The sequence below is a fragment of the Pseudopipra pipra genome, chromosome 16 (genome assembly GCF_036250125.1).
Source record: "Pseudopipra pipra isolate bDixPip1 chromosome 16, bDixPip1.hap1, whole genome shotgun sequence".
NCBI lineage: Eukaryota > Metazoa > Chordata > Aves > Passeriformes > Pipridae > Pseudopipra > Pseudopipra pipra.
In genome coordinates, this window is record NC_087564.1 from 2,919,622 (window position 1) to 2,933,063 (window position 13,442).

Sequence of the window (13,442 nt, forward strand, 5' to 3'; positions counted from 1 at the left end):
GAAACACGCCCTTGCACCTAGAGCAAACTCTAGAAATCATTTTACCTGCACATGTGCCTGGCAGGTACAGTTTAGGTCTCAGCTCACCATTGTCCTTCACCAGGAGAGCTCCCAGCCCATGAAGTGACAACAGCAGCTGAGGTTGTGGCTGGTTTGCTCAGGTCCAAACCCCAGCCAGACCTGGGCAAAGGGTCCCTGTGATCACACTGGGAGCTGCTGAGAAAAGCCCCACGGCATTTTCACCCCTTATTTCTCCTGCAGAATGATTTTTTCAGCCTCAAGACAGAGCATTACGTGCCCCAGATGCTCCTCTGAGCGATGCTGTGCCTTGAGGAAGTGTTGACTCCTCATGCCCAGGCAGCCCAGCAGCCAGAAGCTAATTACCAGTGGTGGCAGCTAATTGCCAGTACTGGGCTCCTGCTGGCTGCCCGTGTCAGGCAGGAGGTCACACTCTGCCAACCAGAGCCCTCACTGGGCCCTTCTATGGCACGACACAGTGCACCACAGGATCAGCTCTGCCCCGGCCAGGGGGACCAGCCAGCCCTGGCTGGGGGACTCCTACTCCTGACAGAGCCCTTCTGAGAGCCCCTCTGCCCTTTTGGCTCTCTGGTAACACAGCCACAGCCCTTCTGAGATCGCTCCCTACCCCTGCTGGGACTCCAGCTTCCAGCACCCTTTCCCCAACCTCCCACGTCCCAGCAGCTCCTCCAAAGGCCCCAGCTGCAGGTTGGGTTGCTGTTCTTTGCCATCTCCCCTGTGATGTGGACAGAGCAACCATCCTGTGCCCACCTCCCCAGTGATGGCCAGCCCTCCCAGCTGAGGTGGGGGACAGGACCCCTGTGCTGCTGTGCCACCAGCACTCAGTGAGGGCATCCAAGGTGCAGCATGGGCAGGTCCTGGAGCCCCTCCACCCCCAGGGACCTGTCTGAGGGTGCACCACCCCAGGAAAGGAGGTTTCTCTGCAGAGTTCCTCCTCTGTGGTGTGAGTGGAACAGTGCCAGGAGAGTCAGTGCTGATGGACACCAGCTGAGGTCCAGACCAGCTAAGCCAGGGTGCTGGACCCAGCCCAGCAGTGACCCAGGGGTTACCTGCTTCCTTCTGCAGAGAAGGGTCACGACTAATGAGCTGGGGGTGCTCAGTGAGAGCCATTTAGTCATGCACTTGGGAAGAGTCCTCAAACTCTTCTGCTGCTTTAGCTGTCCCAGCTCAAGCCAGCCCAGGAGATCATCTTGGCACTGACTCTTCTCAAGGCTTTCTAACATCAGGCGAACAGATGTGGAGAGTGTTGGTCTCATCCTGACTCAGAACTGGAGAAATTGCTCACAAGATCATTCACCGTGGGACGAAACTTGGAGAAGTGGGGGGTCTCTTTCTTTGGAAAGGTCCAAGACCTGCTCCACAGCCAAGGCAACCTGTCCTGGCATTGGATGTCAGCCTGGGATTCCCTGTCCCCTTCTGCTGGCACTTCGGGGACTGTCCCTGTGCTCATCACTTGACAACTCTCTGCCCTGGGTGTGAACCCCCAGGCTGCCTCTCTCCTAAAATCCCCTCCCTTTCCCAGCAGGGGAACTACAGTAGAGCCAAGTGTTCTCCAGGACAGGATTGCTGGGAGCAGGGAAGTCACTGGGGTAGTCATCATGAGCATCCCACAGGCCTCCTCTGGGGAGGAGGCAGCAAGAACTGCTCGTTGGAGATGTAAGCATCAGGCCGGGCAGGGGTCTCAAGCTTTGAGTGTCCTGTCTCCTCCTTGGGCTGTCTTCCACAGAAGCTGCTTCCCAGTCCTTTGGCCCTTGTCTCCTTCAGGACATGGAGGCTCCTGCCACTCCCCTGCTCTGCAGGGCTGGAGCCACCATCTCATATCCAACCTTCTCATGCCACTCGTGCTTGTGCCACCCGTGTCCTTCAGCCTGTGCAGCTCCTCTTTGCTGTGGTGGGAACTGACAGCAGCCCAATCCCTGCAGCCTCAACTTGTCTGACCTCAGGGCTCTCCTGGTGTTCTCCCAAAGGATAGATCCCACTTTGACTGTCCTGCTGGGCACTCTCTTGTTAACACATCTCTTGCCAGAAGTCCTTCCATGGACAGATGTTGGCTGGCAGAGTGACCAGCCTCCAGAGAATCCTTGGCTGGCAAATGCAAGTAAGTCTGGCCTCGTGTTATCTTTCATTCTGATCCTTTATAGTAACAGAGGGCCAAAGCAGGAGAAAACACATGGCAGCGGATGTGCAACACCAAATCTTGCCAGGCCTTGGACTTGGCATCTTCTTGTGGCAGCAGTTTCCCCGGTGTGCCAAGGCTGTGTCATGGAGAACACCTCACAGAGAAGCTTGACATGGGCTTTGATTTGTCCTCCCACACTTCTCCAGCCCTCCCAGGGCTATGAGGTGGGGTGAGTGCCCATGGTCTGGAGGTGACCACCTTGTGGGCAGTGTCCCACGAGACCCCAGTCAATGCCACAAGCCATCCCAGCCAGCCTGAGCCTTCTCCTGCAATAGAATGTGGAGCAGAAATGCCTGCCCAGGAGGTCCCTGTCTCCCTTTTCCCAATGAAGATCTCCAGCACTGAACATCTTTAGCTCAGCCTGTTTATCTTAGTCTTGCATTCAACAGCTGCCCAGAGCCTCTGCAGCTCCACATGAAACTTCTACCTGATAGAAATGCATATTCCAGCCTGAATTCTCATCCCTCTGTCTCCTGAGTGGTTTGTTCTCCTCATGTGTCAGTCTGGCATGACAGCTCCTGTGCTGGGGAGACCTCTGGATGTGGAGCAGCTGGGAGTTCTGAGGATGCCCTGGCAATGACTGGAGCAATGGGCTGGGTTGGGCAGTGAGGCTCAGTGAGCCCCCGCTGCACTTCAGCCTTCAGAAAAGATGCTCCTTCACAGGTGGCATCCACATCTCTGACCCCTGCCCCTTGGATCCCTTGTTGGGTCTCATGGACTGTCCAGGGCTGGTGACTCCCAGCTTTGTGTTTAATCACTCTGTATGTGCATCCATTCCCTGCAGAACCTTCTGGCATTGGCCATTTTAACCACACTGGAGGGGAACAGGAGTTCTGGAGGATTCCCAGTACCTGTGAGTGCAGCAAGAGGAGAAGTGCTTGACCCAGGGCTTGCAGTGACAACCAAATTCCCTTGGAGGCCATTTCCTCCCTGGGTCATTTATGCCTGTCAGTCCCCTGTTAGCACTATCCCAATGGCACAGGTGGTCCCTGTGCCCACCTCAGAGAGCATCTGGGGTGGCAATGATCCTCCTCCCTGAGGAGAGGGGCTCCTCCCCTCTGTTGTCCCTTGTCACAAGGACCAAACCCTGGGTAAGCTCTCTGGGCTCTTTGAAACAAGTCCTTTTGGTCCTTCCATTGCTGTGTCTCCTTTCCATGGTCTTACTGAAGATCCTCATGGCTACATCTGAGCCACTGGCCTTGAATGACCTTCCTGCAGCAGGAGTAAGGGCATTTTGGACTCAGTGGCATCCTGGGAGGACCATGGGCTCCTGAGTGAGCTCACCCCCGTGGGAGACCACAGCTCCTTGCTCTGCAGAGTTCCCTGCTGGCTCAGCCCCATCCTCATCCCATGGCCACCAGCACCTGTCCAGCCACATATTTCACAGCCATTTTCAAACACCACAGACCCAACCTGGCCCTCTGTCCCCTTCTGCTCTGCTGTGGACAAGGCGTGGACCCTCACCCAGCTCTGCCCTGGGGGAGGAGCAGGGACAGGCAGACATTGCTCAGGACAGGCCGTTCCCAGAGCCTGCAGAGGGTGGGTGGCCAGGGTCCCCTGCTCACCTCCAGCATCCACAGCTGCCACCTCGACCCATCTCAGCTCAGTCCCACCAGCTCCCACCTCCTGCTGCCCAAACACCCACATCAGCCGGGCTGTGGCCAAGTGATCCCCACTCACGTCCCACCTGCCCTCTGCTGCTGTTGGTTTTATTTCCTTTCCAGGTTCCTCAGCTCCGGTCTCTGCTGCTCCGTGTTTGGAGGACAAGGTCTACCCAGGCTCCACTCTTCACTTCTGCCCGGTGGCACCGGCCCTTTGCAGTGCAGGCAGTTCTGTTCCCTCATCAGTTGTATCCCATGTCCTTATGGAAGGTGATTCCCTCCATCCCAGGGCAACAGCATCTTCCCAGGGTAAGTTGCAGCGGACTGTGCCAGCCCAGGATGGCTGACTTGGGGGGAGCCGCCCCAGCTGCCAACTCCCTGTGGGAACCATCACCCCAAAACCAGGCCTGGGACAAACCTGGCCTTGCAGCCATCGCTGCCCCGGGGAGGAGGCGAGGAGTGAGAGTCCCAGTGGGGTCCTGCTGGGGTTTCAGGGCCGGCCGGAGCTGGGAACATCCCTGTCCTCTTTGTGCTCCCCTGGAAAGCGGCGCAGTGCAAATATCAGCCGGGTTCTTTGAAATGAAAATAAAACTGATAAAAGTCGGGCAAATCCTCCTCCCGGCCCCCGCTGCCGGCCCGGGCAGTGGCTCTTTCTGCCGCCGAGCCGGCTCCCGCAGTTATCAATACATTATGTATGCCGGTGTCCGTCGGCCAGAGCCTTTTGTTGATGCTGAATATGTCCTGGCCAACAAAAGTGGACTGGATTAGCCACAGTGGATTAAAAGATTTTCTTCTTGGAGTTTACCTAATAATATAACAATTGACATAGAAGGTCTCTTTGAACCCTACACGACTCTCTTATTTTACCATCTGTGAGTTTGCTCTCCGTGCCGCTGATGGGGCGCCCGGCTGCCGGTGGTGCCGGTGGTGGGAACGCCGCCCGGAGCCGAATTTGTCGCCGAGCAGAAGAAAACAGCCCGTGTTTGAAGGGAGGCAGCGGGAAGGGAAAGTGGCACAACTTCTGTCCTCCTGCCTTTGTCCTCGGCCCTTCTGCTGGTGGCTCACCAGGCTGGCGATGCCGCGGCGTGGGGAGAGAAGAGACCCAAGGAGTGGGCTCAAGCGGTGGGGAAGCCACCCGCTCATCTGCAATTCGAGGTGCCCGGAGAGGTCCCGGATGGGATAAGCTCCTTTATTAACCATGAATTTTGGGAGAGTTGCCGAACTGTGAGCCAACAGAGTTTGCTCGTCTCGGTTTCAGCCGTTGGGATCTGGCCGCTGTCCGTGGTCTCCATTGCAAGATGGGTCAGGCAGCGGCGGCAGCGACACCGGGAAACATGGAGGGCAGTGGCAGCAGGGGAGGAAGGCTCCCCCCAGCATCCTGCGGCGCTGCCGTCGCTCGCCCCCTCCTCCGGCACACCCTGGCGTCCCAGCCTCGGGCTTTGATCTCATCCAGGGGGGGCTCCATTCACAAGTCTTTCATCGCAGCCTTTGGAAATACCCGTCCTCAGAAGTCGCCAGTAATGAGATGGGGAGACGACGAGCAATTTAGGCGCCGCTCTTTCTCGCTTGCGTTTTTTATCTCCATATCCCCCCCCTTTTTTTCCCCCCCCCTCTTTTTTCTTTTTTTTTTTTTCCTCTTTTTTTGCAAAGACACTTCTGGAGCGGTGCCGACTTTTGTATGGGATCACCGCGCCACCCCAGACCTGCCGGGGGGGGGCAGGAATATGGGGCTCGTGCCTCTCAGCCGGGGGCCTTTGATGAAGCTGCTTTGCGAAATTTGATTTGAAAGGCCTACGATGGCAATTTGGGGAGAATGGTGGAGCCTTTCTCAACCCGCCTCTCTTTGTCTCCCGCCCGAAGGGGGGTTCCATTGTGGGTGCCGGGGCGAGGGGGTCGGGGCGGCGGCGTGGGTGGGGTGGGGCGGCGGAGCGACCGCGGCGCGGGAGAACAATGAGCGGGAGATGGGGAGAGTTGGGATTCTCACCTGCCCGGGCGTTCGCAGTCCGCCATGACGGGAGCAGCCGCCCTGGTTGCCGCCGGCCGCAGCACTTTTTTTCCCCAGACTCTTGAACCTATTTCCCTTTCTTGGCAAGTGCGTGGCTGGAAGATGGGAATCTTTACTTTATATTGCAGCTTGGGCTTCCCAGCCTGATTGGCTGCAGCCAGGACCAAATGCTGGTCCTTCCATCCCATCGTCACTATGGCAACCGGCCCCGTTAGGCACCACCGATTTACTTATAATTGCTGGGTAAATAGTCAAGACAGGCCTCTTTCATCCCACACCCAGAGATTGCTCTTCCTCATCTCCTTTTTTCCCTACTTTTTTTTTTTTTTCTTGGAGGAAGAAGCCTTGAAGAGCAGCAACACTTAGGGAAACTCTTTGAAGGCTGTTGCAGAACGTGGTGCCTCCCTTGGCCAGCCTTTCCCATTGCTCCCATTGCACAATGCCTCTTTGCTGGGGCTTTCCTGCGCCATCACACCTCATCACCATCAGCCATCACCATCTTCCTCCTTCAAGGAGTGGCACAATGCCCTACCAGCCACTTCTTCTGTCTCCCATAGGGATTCCACACTGGTTCATTCCAAGAGCCAGGACAGTTCCTCCATCACCTCTTCCCTCCTTCCTGTTCACAGCAAGAGGGATTCCTGCCAGGGAACCAACACTGCCTGGCTCAGCCAGCCCTTTCCCTGGCTCTGTGGGATCTTCTGGCAGTGCTGGCCAGGATGAGGAAGTGTGGTCCTGGCTGTGCTCATCCCAGAACTGTGTCTTCATGTTGAGCCATTCCGAGCTGGGTCTGCAAGACATGGAGCCTCTTGTTACTCTGGAGGGTGTTAACGATGCTGGACAGAGGGACACACACAGGGCTTGTCACCAGACCTGTGAGTGTGGACATAGGTCTGTGCTCATGGCTGGGTGGGTCCTGCAGATGGGCATAGGGTCCTGGCTCCACCCTCATGGTCCAGGGATGGATGCTGCAGCCAGGGAAGAGCAAACAGCCCAGCCCAGCCTCACCAGCTGGAACACCCACACAGGACACACAGGATGTTTCTGCTCCCATTGGTTGTCACTGGCATGGAACAGCAATTTCAGGGAAATGGGGACCAGAGGATCTGAGGGGGAATCTAAAGGCTGAAGAGGTCTGGGGAAAATGGTGGAGCTTGTGGGCAACAAAGTGAGTGAGGAGCAGAGTGGGCTTGAGGTCCAAGGTCATCTTCCCATTCCCTCCTCACAGCCATCAAGAGGGAGGAATCCATCAAGGCAGCGGCAGGAGGAGCACTGGGATATGTTGCCCAAGCTCCTTACTTTGGTGGGAGAACTGAGGGATTCCCCTCCTGGGGAGCAGAGAGGAGACAGAGGTGACCCACAGATGACAAGATGAACCCAGCTGAGAAGGGAGCAGCAGGGGCTAGGAGGCATCTCCAGGGATTCTGGTGCGAGGAACTGTGTGTGAATCCTCAGACAGCCCAACCTACCCACTCCCAGAAAGGGCTGTTTAGAGCCTGGCAGATGCAATAATTTCACATATTCCAAGAAGACCCTGGAAAGGGCAGGTCACTATCTCCAACAGCTGTGCCAGCGAGTTGGCAGAGATGCTCCTGGAAACAGGCTTTTTGGGAACCTGAGTAAATACCCCCAACCTGGGAAACTGGGATGATTTTAAAGGGAAACCTGTCTCCTAAGAGCAGCCAGCTTGGGAGGTGGCAGCAGCAGCGAATGATGCCCACAATTGTGCAAAGTGCTGGTGACAGTGCAGTCACCAAAGGCTTCCAGGGAAGCGGGGCAGGCTGGGGAAAGGGGCTGGCTGGTGGCTGGAGCAGCCACTGCCAACACAGCTGGTCCTGGGGCAAACAGCCCACCTGGGGCCAGGGCAAGCCAAAGGAGGCACAAAGGCCTGGGCTCTTGCCACCCACGCTCGGGCCAGCAGCCGGCTCCGAGTGGCTGGGGAGGCTCAGCTCAAACAAACATTCCAGCCCCGATCCAGCCAAGCACTGCAGCGCCCGGGTAACTGCAGGGTAACTGCAGGGTAACTGCAGGGCAGCGAAGCAGCGAGTGGGTCCATAACCTGCAGCCACACCAGGGACGGTGTCACAGCCCCAGCTGTGCTCTGAGCCAGGAGCTGGCTCTCCAGGCTCTGCCAGGCACGGGGGGCAGGTTTGGGAATCAGGGACGGGACCCTCAGCACGGCCCAAGGGCTGCTGACGGGCTGCGGGTCCCGCCCTGCCTGGGGCTGCTCTCCTGCTTGTGTTTTCTCTCTCTGTTAAAGGCAGCTCCTCTGTCAGGTGCTTTGGGGCTTGGCTGAAAGGGGATTGCTCCCTCTCTGCTGAGCACAATCTGGTACCTCCCCAGGTACCTGCAGCCTCCCAGCAAGGGGAGCCTCACCTGTGCTTGGGGCTGGGACCAAGGCCCGGCCATGGCGGCAGAGCCCTCCGAGCATCCTCCAGCCGTTGCCATGGCAACTCCCGGCTCAACGGCTCCGAGCCAGCACGGTTTTAGCCACAGCCACCACGGCTTTACCACATGCACCCCCTGCCCAGCTCCCATGCCAGGGTCTTGTCACCCTCCTCCCTGTTTTCCCATCACTGCCGTCCCCTCTTGGTCCCTCCACAAGGGACCCACCGCCTGCTCCTCCTCTCAGAGAGCGGCTCCACGAACTCCCTGAGCAAAAGTACTTCCACAGAGCCCTGCAAAGGCCTTAATTCACCTTTTTCTGCGGTGTATCATGCAGAAAACAAGGGAAAACCAGTAACAGGTGACATGGCATTCACAGAGGAGAGGGGAGCTCAGCAGGGCAAGCAGATCTGGGTACAGGTGATTTTCCACCTCTGCACTTCTGGATCTGCACATCCCGGGACCACCTGGCTGGGTGGAAACCTGCTATCCCAGTGTCTGCATCCAAGGAGATTTCCCCCAATTTTTGGTGCTGGCACACAGGTCCCATGCTATAAATCAGTGGTAGAGAACTGCTGTAAAAAGAAAAAGCAAAAGCTGTTGATTTCTAGAGGAAAAGCCTCACAGCAAGACGTGAAGCTCAGTGTTAAATAGACTGAGAGGTTAAAGGGTGAGAAAGAGGAGAAAATCCCAGGTATGGAGAAGCCCTGCACTGGGAGCAGAGTGTGACAAGGCTCCATTCCCAAAGCTGGAGCAAGGCCAGCTTGAAGTTAGGAGTAACTTTCCACCCCTTAAAAGTTCCCAAATCCTTGCATGGCTTTTAGGAGGAGGATTTAATTGAAGTCAGATCTTTGCCCAGCCTTGGGACTGCAGGGACAAATCACGAGGAATAAAAAAACAGTGGACATATGGATAGTGATGGACTATGTGGGCAGAGTCACCTCACACCCTGCTGGGCAGGTGAGACTCAGCTAGGAAAATCCACTTGGGTCTCCTAGCACATGCAGGATGGGTCCATATTAAGGGCTGTCAGGGAAATTAAGGTGCCTTGGAATGTGTGGGCGAGTGCCCATGGGAATAAATACCTGGTTGAAGCACAAAGTGGGCATCCTCCAGTGGTGGGAAGGGCAGGGCAGCCCCAAGGGCTCTGGAACAGCTGGGAAAGAGGAGGTGGCTGGGTTTGCTGAGGATCTCTGGTTGCTCAGGACAGTGTAAGGGCTGGCCAGGAGGAGCTCGAAAGCACCTTACAGGACTGTCCAGGGGGTTAAACAGCAGAGTCCAGCCTTTAAAAAGGCACACAGGGAAAAACCCAGCCTGGCTGCAGAGCAGCGAGCTGAGCTGTCCTCCTGACATGGAGCAGACTCTGCTTACATGGATGAATAATCCAGTGATGGCTGGGAAACCCCAGCCCGGTGCTGGATGGTTCTGATACATGGGGTGAGGATGCAGCTCCACGAAATGCCTGCTCTGTCCCTCAGACCCTGAGGTCATCCCAGGGATGAGCTCTGCCCATCCCAGCCCCATCCACGCCCAGAGCGCTGCTGGAGAAGCCCACTTTGTGCTGCTCCCTTTTCCCCAGCATCTCCTGTCCCACGTGCTCCCTCCACCACCTTTCACTCCAGCTCGGGGGACACATCCCAGGGAGCACCAGGGTGCAAGGATGGTGCAGCCCCATCCCTGGGTACCCAAAGCCTGTGGGAGCAGAGCCCTGCTCCTGTCTCAGAAATGCCATTTTCTGTGTTTGTGAGTGCTCTGACTGACCTGAACCAGCACCATTTCCAGCGTTACCATGGTGATGGTTGCCTGGAAAAGTCTTGCAATGGATGCACAGAACAGAGTCCAGCCAGGCAAAGGCCCTTGTGGCCAGTCTGGAGCTGACACAGCTGCTCCTTGCACCCCCAGCCCTTCCTCCTGCAGCCAAGGAACCCGCCCTGAGCCCATGGTGTGTGGCAGGAGCTGGGCATGGAGGTAATTCCACATATCCATCCGTGCTCTGTGTGCCCAGCTCACCTGGTCCAGCAGCCCCAGCCCAGCTCAGCACATGGCTGCAGGAGGGATTGCAGCAGGAACACCTCAGGGAGCAGATGCTTCGGGTGATTAATTTGCATATGTAGATTTTATGAGTTGGTTTTTCCTTTCTTATGACTCCTTGCCATAAAAACTAAGCTCCCGTGTCCCTCTCCACCTCTCCTCCTCCCTCCCCAGGCTCTATCAGACCCTGTGGCTGGCAGCAGGATGGTCTCACCTGGCTGTGTCACCCTGAGCCCACGTGTCCTGCTCACGGCAGGACACAGCACTCCGTGACCATCAGACCACCAGCTCTGCCGTGACACAGCTGCCCATTCCCTCTCCTGCCTCATCCTCTCCAGGGCTGGGACAGCTGGCCAGGATGAGCAGAGTGTCAGGAACCAGCAGGACTGGCAAAACCAGCAGTCACTCATGGGCCTTCTGCTGGGCACAGCCCCAGGGATGCCCAGGCAGTGCTGGGTTGTTGCTGCTCTACTTTGCTGGGCTCCAGGTGATCCAGTGTGCAGCCAAGGGCTCCATCCTGCCATCCCTGCCCACAGCCACTTCTGGAGGTGATGGCTTGGCCCACGAGACAATTCTTTGGGAGAAGAGAGAGCACAGCCTGTGGCTGCAGAAGGAGGTTCATGCGGGATGGTGACTGTCCATTCCCTGGAGGAAGGAGGGAACAGAGCTACTGGACTCCCTTTGCCCCTGCCCAGACACAGCCCTTCCCCTCCAGCCAGCACCTGGGAGCTGGTGTTCCTCAGGTCCTGACTCACCCCCTCCTCGAGCTGGTGGCTGCTTTGCAGGAGGAACTGCCTTGCAGAAGCTGCAGCATGGATCAGTGAGGTTGGGAGGACCTCTGGAGGTCTCAGCCCAGGCTCCTGCTCCGAGCAGAACTGGCTGCAAGGCTCCAGGGGGTCACTCAGCACCTCCCCCTGTCCTTTTGAAAACCTCCAAGGACAGAGGTGCCACCACCTCTCCAGACCCTGTCCCAGGACTGCACCACCCTCCTGGGGAAGCTTTTCCTTATGTCCAGCCAGCATTTCCCACATCAATCCCTATGGCCTTCTGCCCTTCCCTCTGCAACGAGCCTGGCTCCATCTCGATCCCAAAAATCCAGAATGATTTGTCACAAGGGTTACTCACTGGCAGAGCCACCAGGATGTTTATCATTGCCTCTAAACACCACAGAGCAAATCCCAAGGAGTGAGCAAAGCTGTGAGGGTGAGCACAGCACATAATCCCAGCCCCAACAGCCTCAGCATCCCAGTCCATCTTTCTGGTAGGAATCAAGCCCCATTTCATCTGAAAACAAACACCACAGCAATGTTTGAAAGGATTTGCTGGAATTGCCCAGGTGAGTTTCTAACTCTCATCTGTTCTTAATAAACTCCCATAGGATGTGGGATGACTTTCAGGCTACATTTTGACTTGTGCTGACACCAGGTTTGGGATGATTCACAGCATTCCTAAAAGTCACATCCTTTTGCAGTGGCAACTCCAAACCAAGAACCTCCAAGCCAGGAGGGAAAAGACAGGCTTACCTATGAGACCAGCAGGAAAGGCAAGGACATGATGCTTTTGCTAATACTCCCCAAATATTCCTCTGTTTAAGTACAGAGAGGTTAGTTGGGAATTTACAAGGAAAATGGTGTTTAATTCATGAATGGACAAGGAAGTGAGTTTGTTGAGAAACACAGCCTTCACCTCAAGCTGGTTTTTGGATCCATGACTTGCTGGGAATCACAATGAAACAGACAAAATTCAAATGTTGATTCAAGATCCCAGCCCTCAGAATTCAGAACTGTGCAGTCTGTACTTGTGTCCTGCCACTGCTAAACAGCAGGTTTAGTCCAGCCATCCCACTCAAGGCCTTTCCAGTTTAGGTACTTTCCCCAATTAACTTTTTCTCTGCTTTATTACTTTGCAGTATTGGGTTTGGGGATGGTTCCACACCAAGCCCCCTCCACAGCTGGCACGTGGGACCAAATATCATGTTCCAAGGGGCAGTTTCATGTTTGTGGCTTGCTGGGACTGTTAAAGAGAATGGCATGTTTTTGTCACCTGAGGAATGAATTAAACAGGAATCCCTCAGTCCTGGATTGACCTTTTGCCTTCTACCTTCCCAGCTACTCAGGCATCTCCCAGCCTGCCACTTGCCTTCCTTCTACTGCAGTCTCAGTGAGATCATTTTCCCTGTTCCCCCTTCCAAGCACTGCTATCCCAGCCTTGTCTTTAGCTGCCAAGCCCAAGGTGACCCTGGGCAGGGCGCTCTAGCAGTTTGTTGGTGGCTGTCACGTCCTTGCCAGCTGCCTGCTCTCTGCTCCCAGCCCGTGTTGGTATTTGCAGCACACGTTTGCAGGGCCTGGGATCCTCAGGATCCTCCAGCACTCCCAGTGCCTGGCCTCGGGCCAGGAGCAGTGGGTTGGTGACCTTTGTGGAAGCCTGAGGCAGTGCTCAGGTCTGAGCTGTGCTTGGCAGCCAGGCCCTTCCCCTGTCCTGGGGTGCAGTTGCAACCTCAAGCTGACAGCACCCAACTTGCACCCATGGGTTTGTGGCATCTGTGCTTCCTGGGAGCATGTTGGAATGGAAAAGTACCAGCTCCTCTGATCCCCCCTTGTCAGGGAAGTGCAGGAACCAGCCAGCTGCAAGACTGAGCCCAACTAGACAGGGAAACATCACCACCTTCCCCCAGGCAGAACCAAGCTCTCTGGCTGCAGCCAGGGCTGCAGATGAGCAGGTGTAAAACCAGGACAGGTCTAACACTGTGCCCTGAGCTGTTCCTCCACCTCCTCAAGGGAGCCTGGCTGGGGGTGTCATAGCCCAGACTACCCCAAATGCTGCACAGGGGCTCCCTCCCCACCTGAGACATTTGGTTCTGTGCCCAGCAGAGGGACAGCCAGCTCTGTGTGCTCCAACTCTGCTTCCTTGGAGCCTGCAGCACCCCTGGTCCACAGCTTCCAGTTTTCCTCAAGGCAGCAGAGCACTCCATGAAAGAACATCCTTGGGGGGAATCTCCTGGCCACATGCAACATGGGTGTAAGGAAAAGAGCAAGGGCAAGGTTTCTCAGCAAAGGCAGGATGAGAGAATGGAGGGCTCCAGCTGAGAAGTCAGGATTCTCCACATCCCCCTTCCCACAGAGAAGCTCCTGCTGCACTCTTGCAGTGCCTCTGTCAGCACCCCTTGCACCCAGTGCGACAGGAGCTCCCCCCCAGGTCTGCC

The 13,442-nt window shown here is 56.3% G+C and overlaps 1 protein-coding gene across 2 annotated transcripts in view; it reads right to left on the reverse strand.

Annotated features, from left to right (window-relative positions):
- The window catches only part of AXIN1 (axin 1), an 85,347-nt gene extending 78,742 nt beyond the window's left edge, over positions 1-6,605 (reverse strand). The window contains exon 1 of one of the 2 annotated variants that reach the window (XM_064672655.1): positions 5,804-6,605. The gene's annotated coding sequence lies outside the window, so the exon portion shown is untranslated. Of the gene's footprint in view, positions 1-3,905; positions 4,259-5,803 lie in introns of those variants that run through there. The other variant, XM_064672653.1, reaches the window with a different exon arrangement.
- Positions 6,606-13,442: the final 6,837 nt, after the last annotated feature.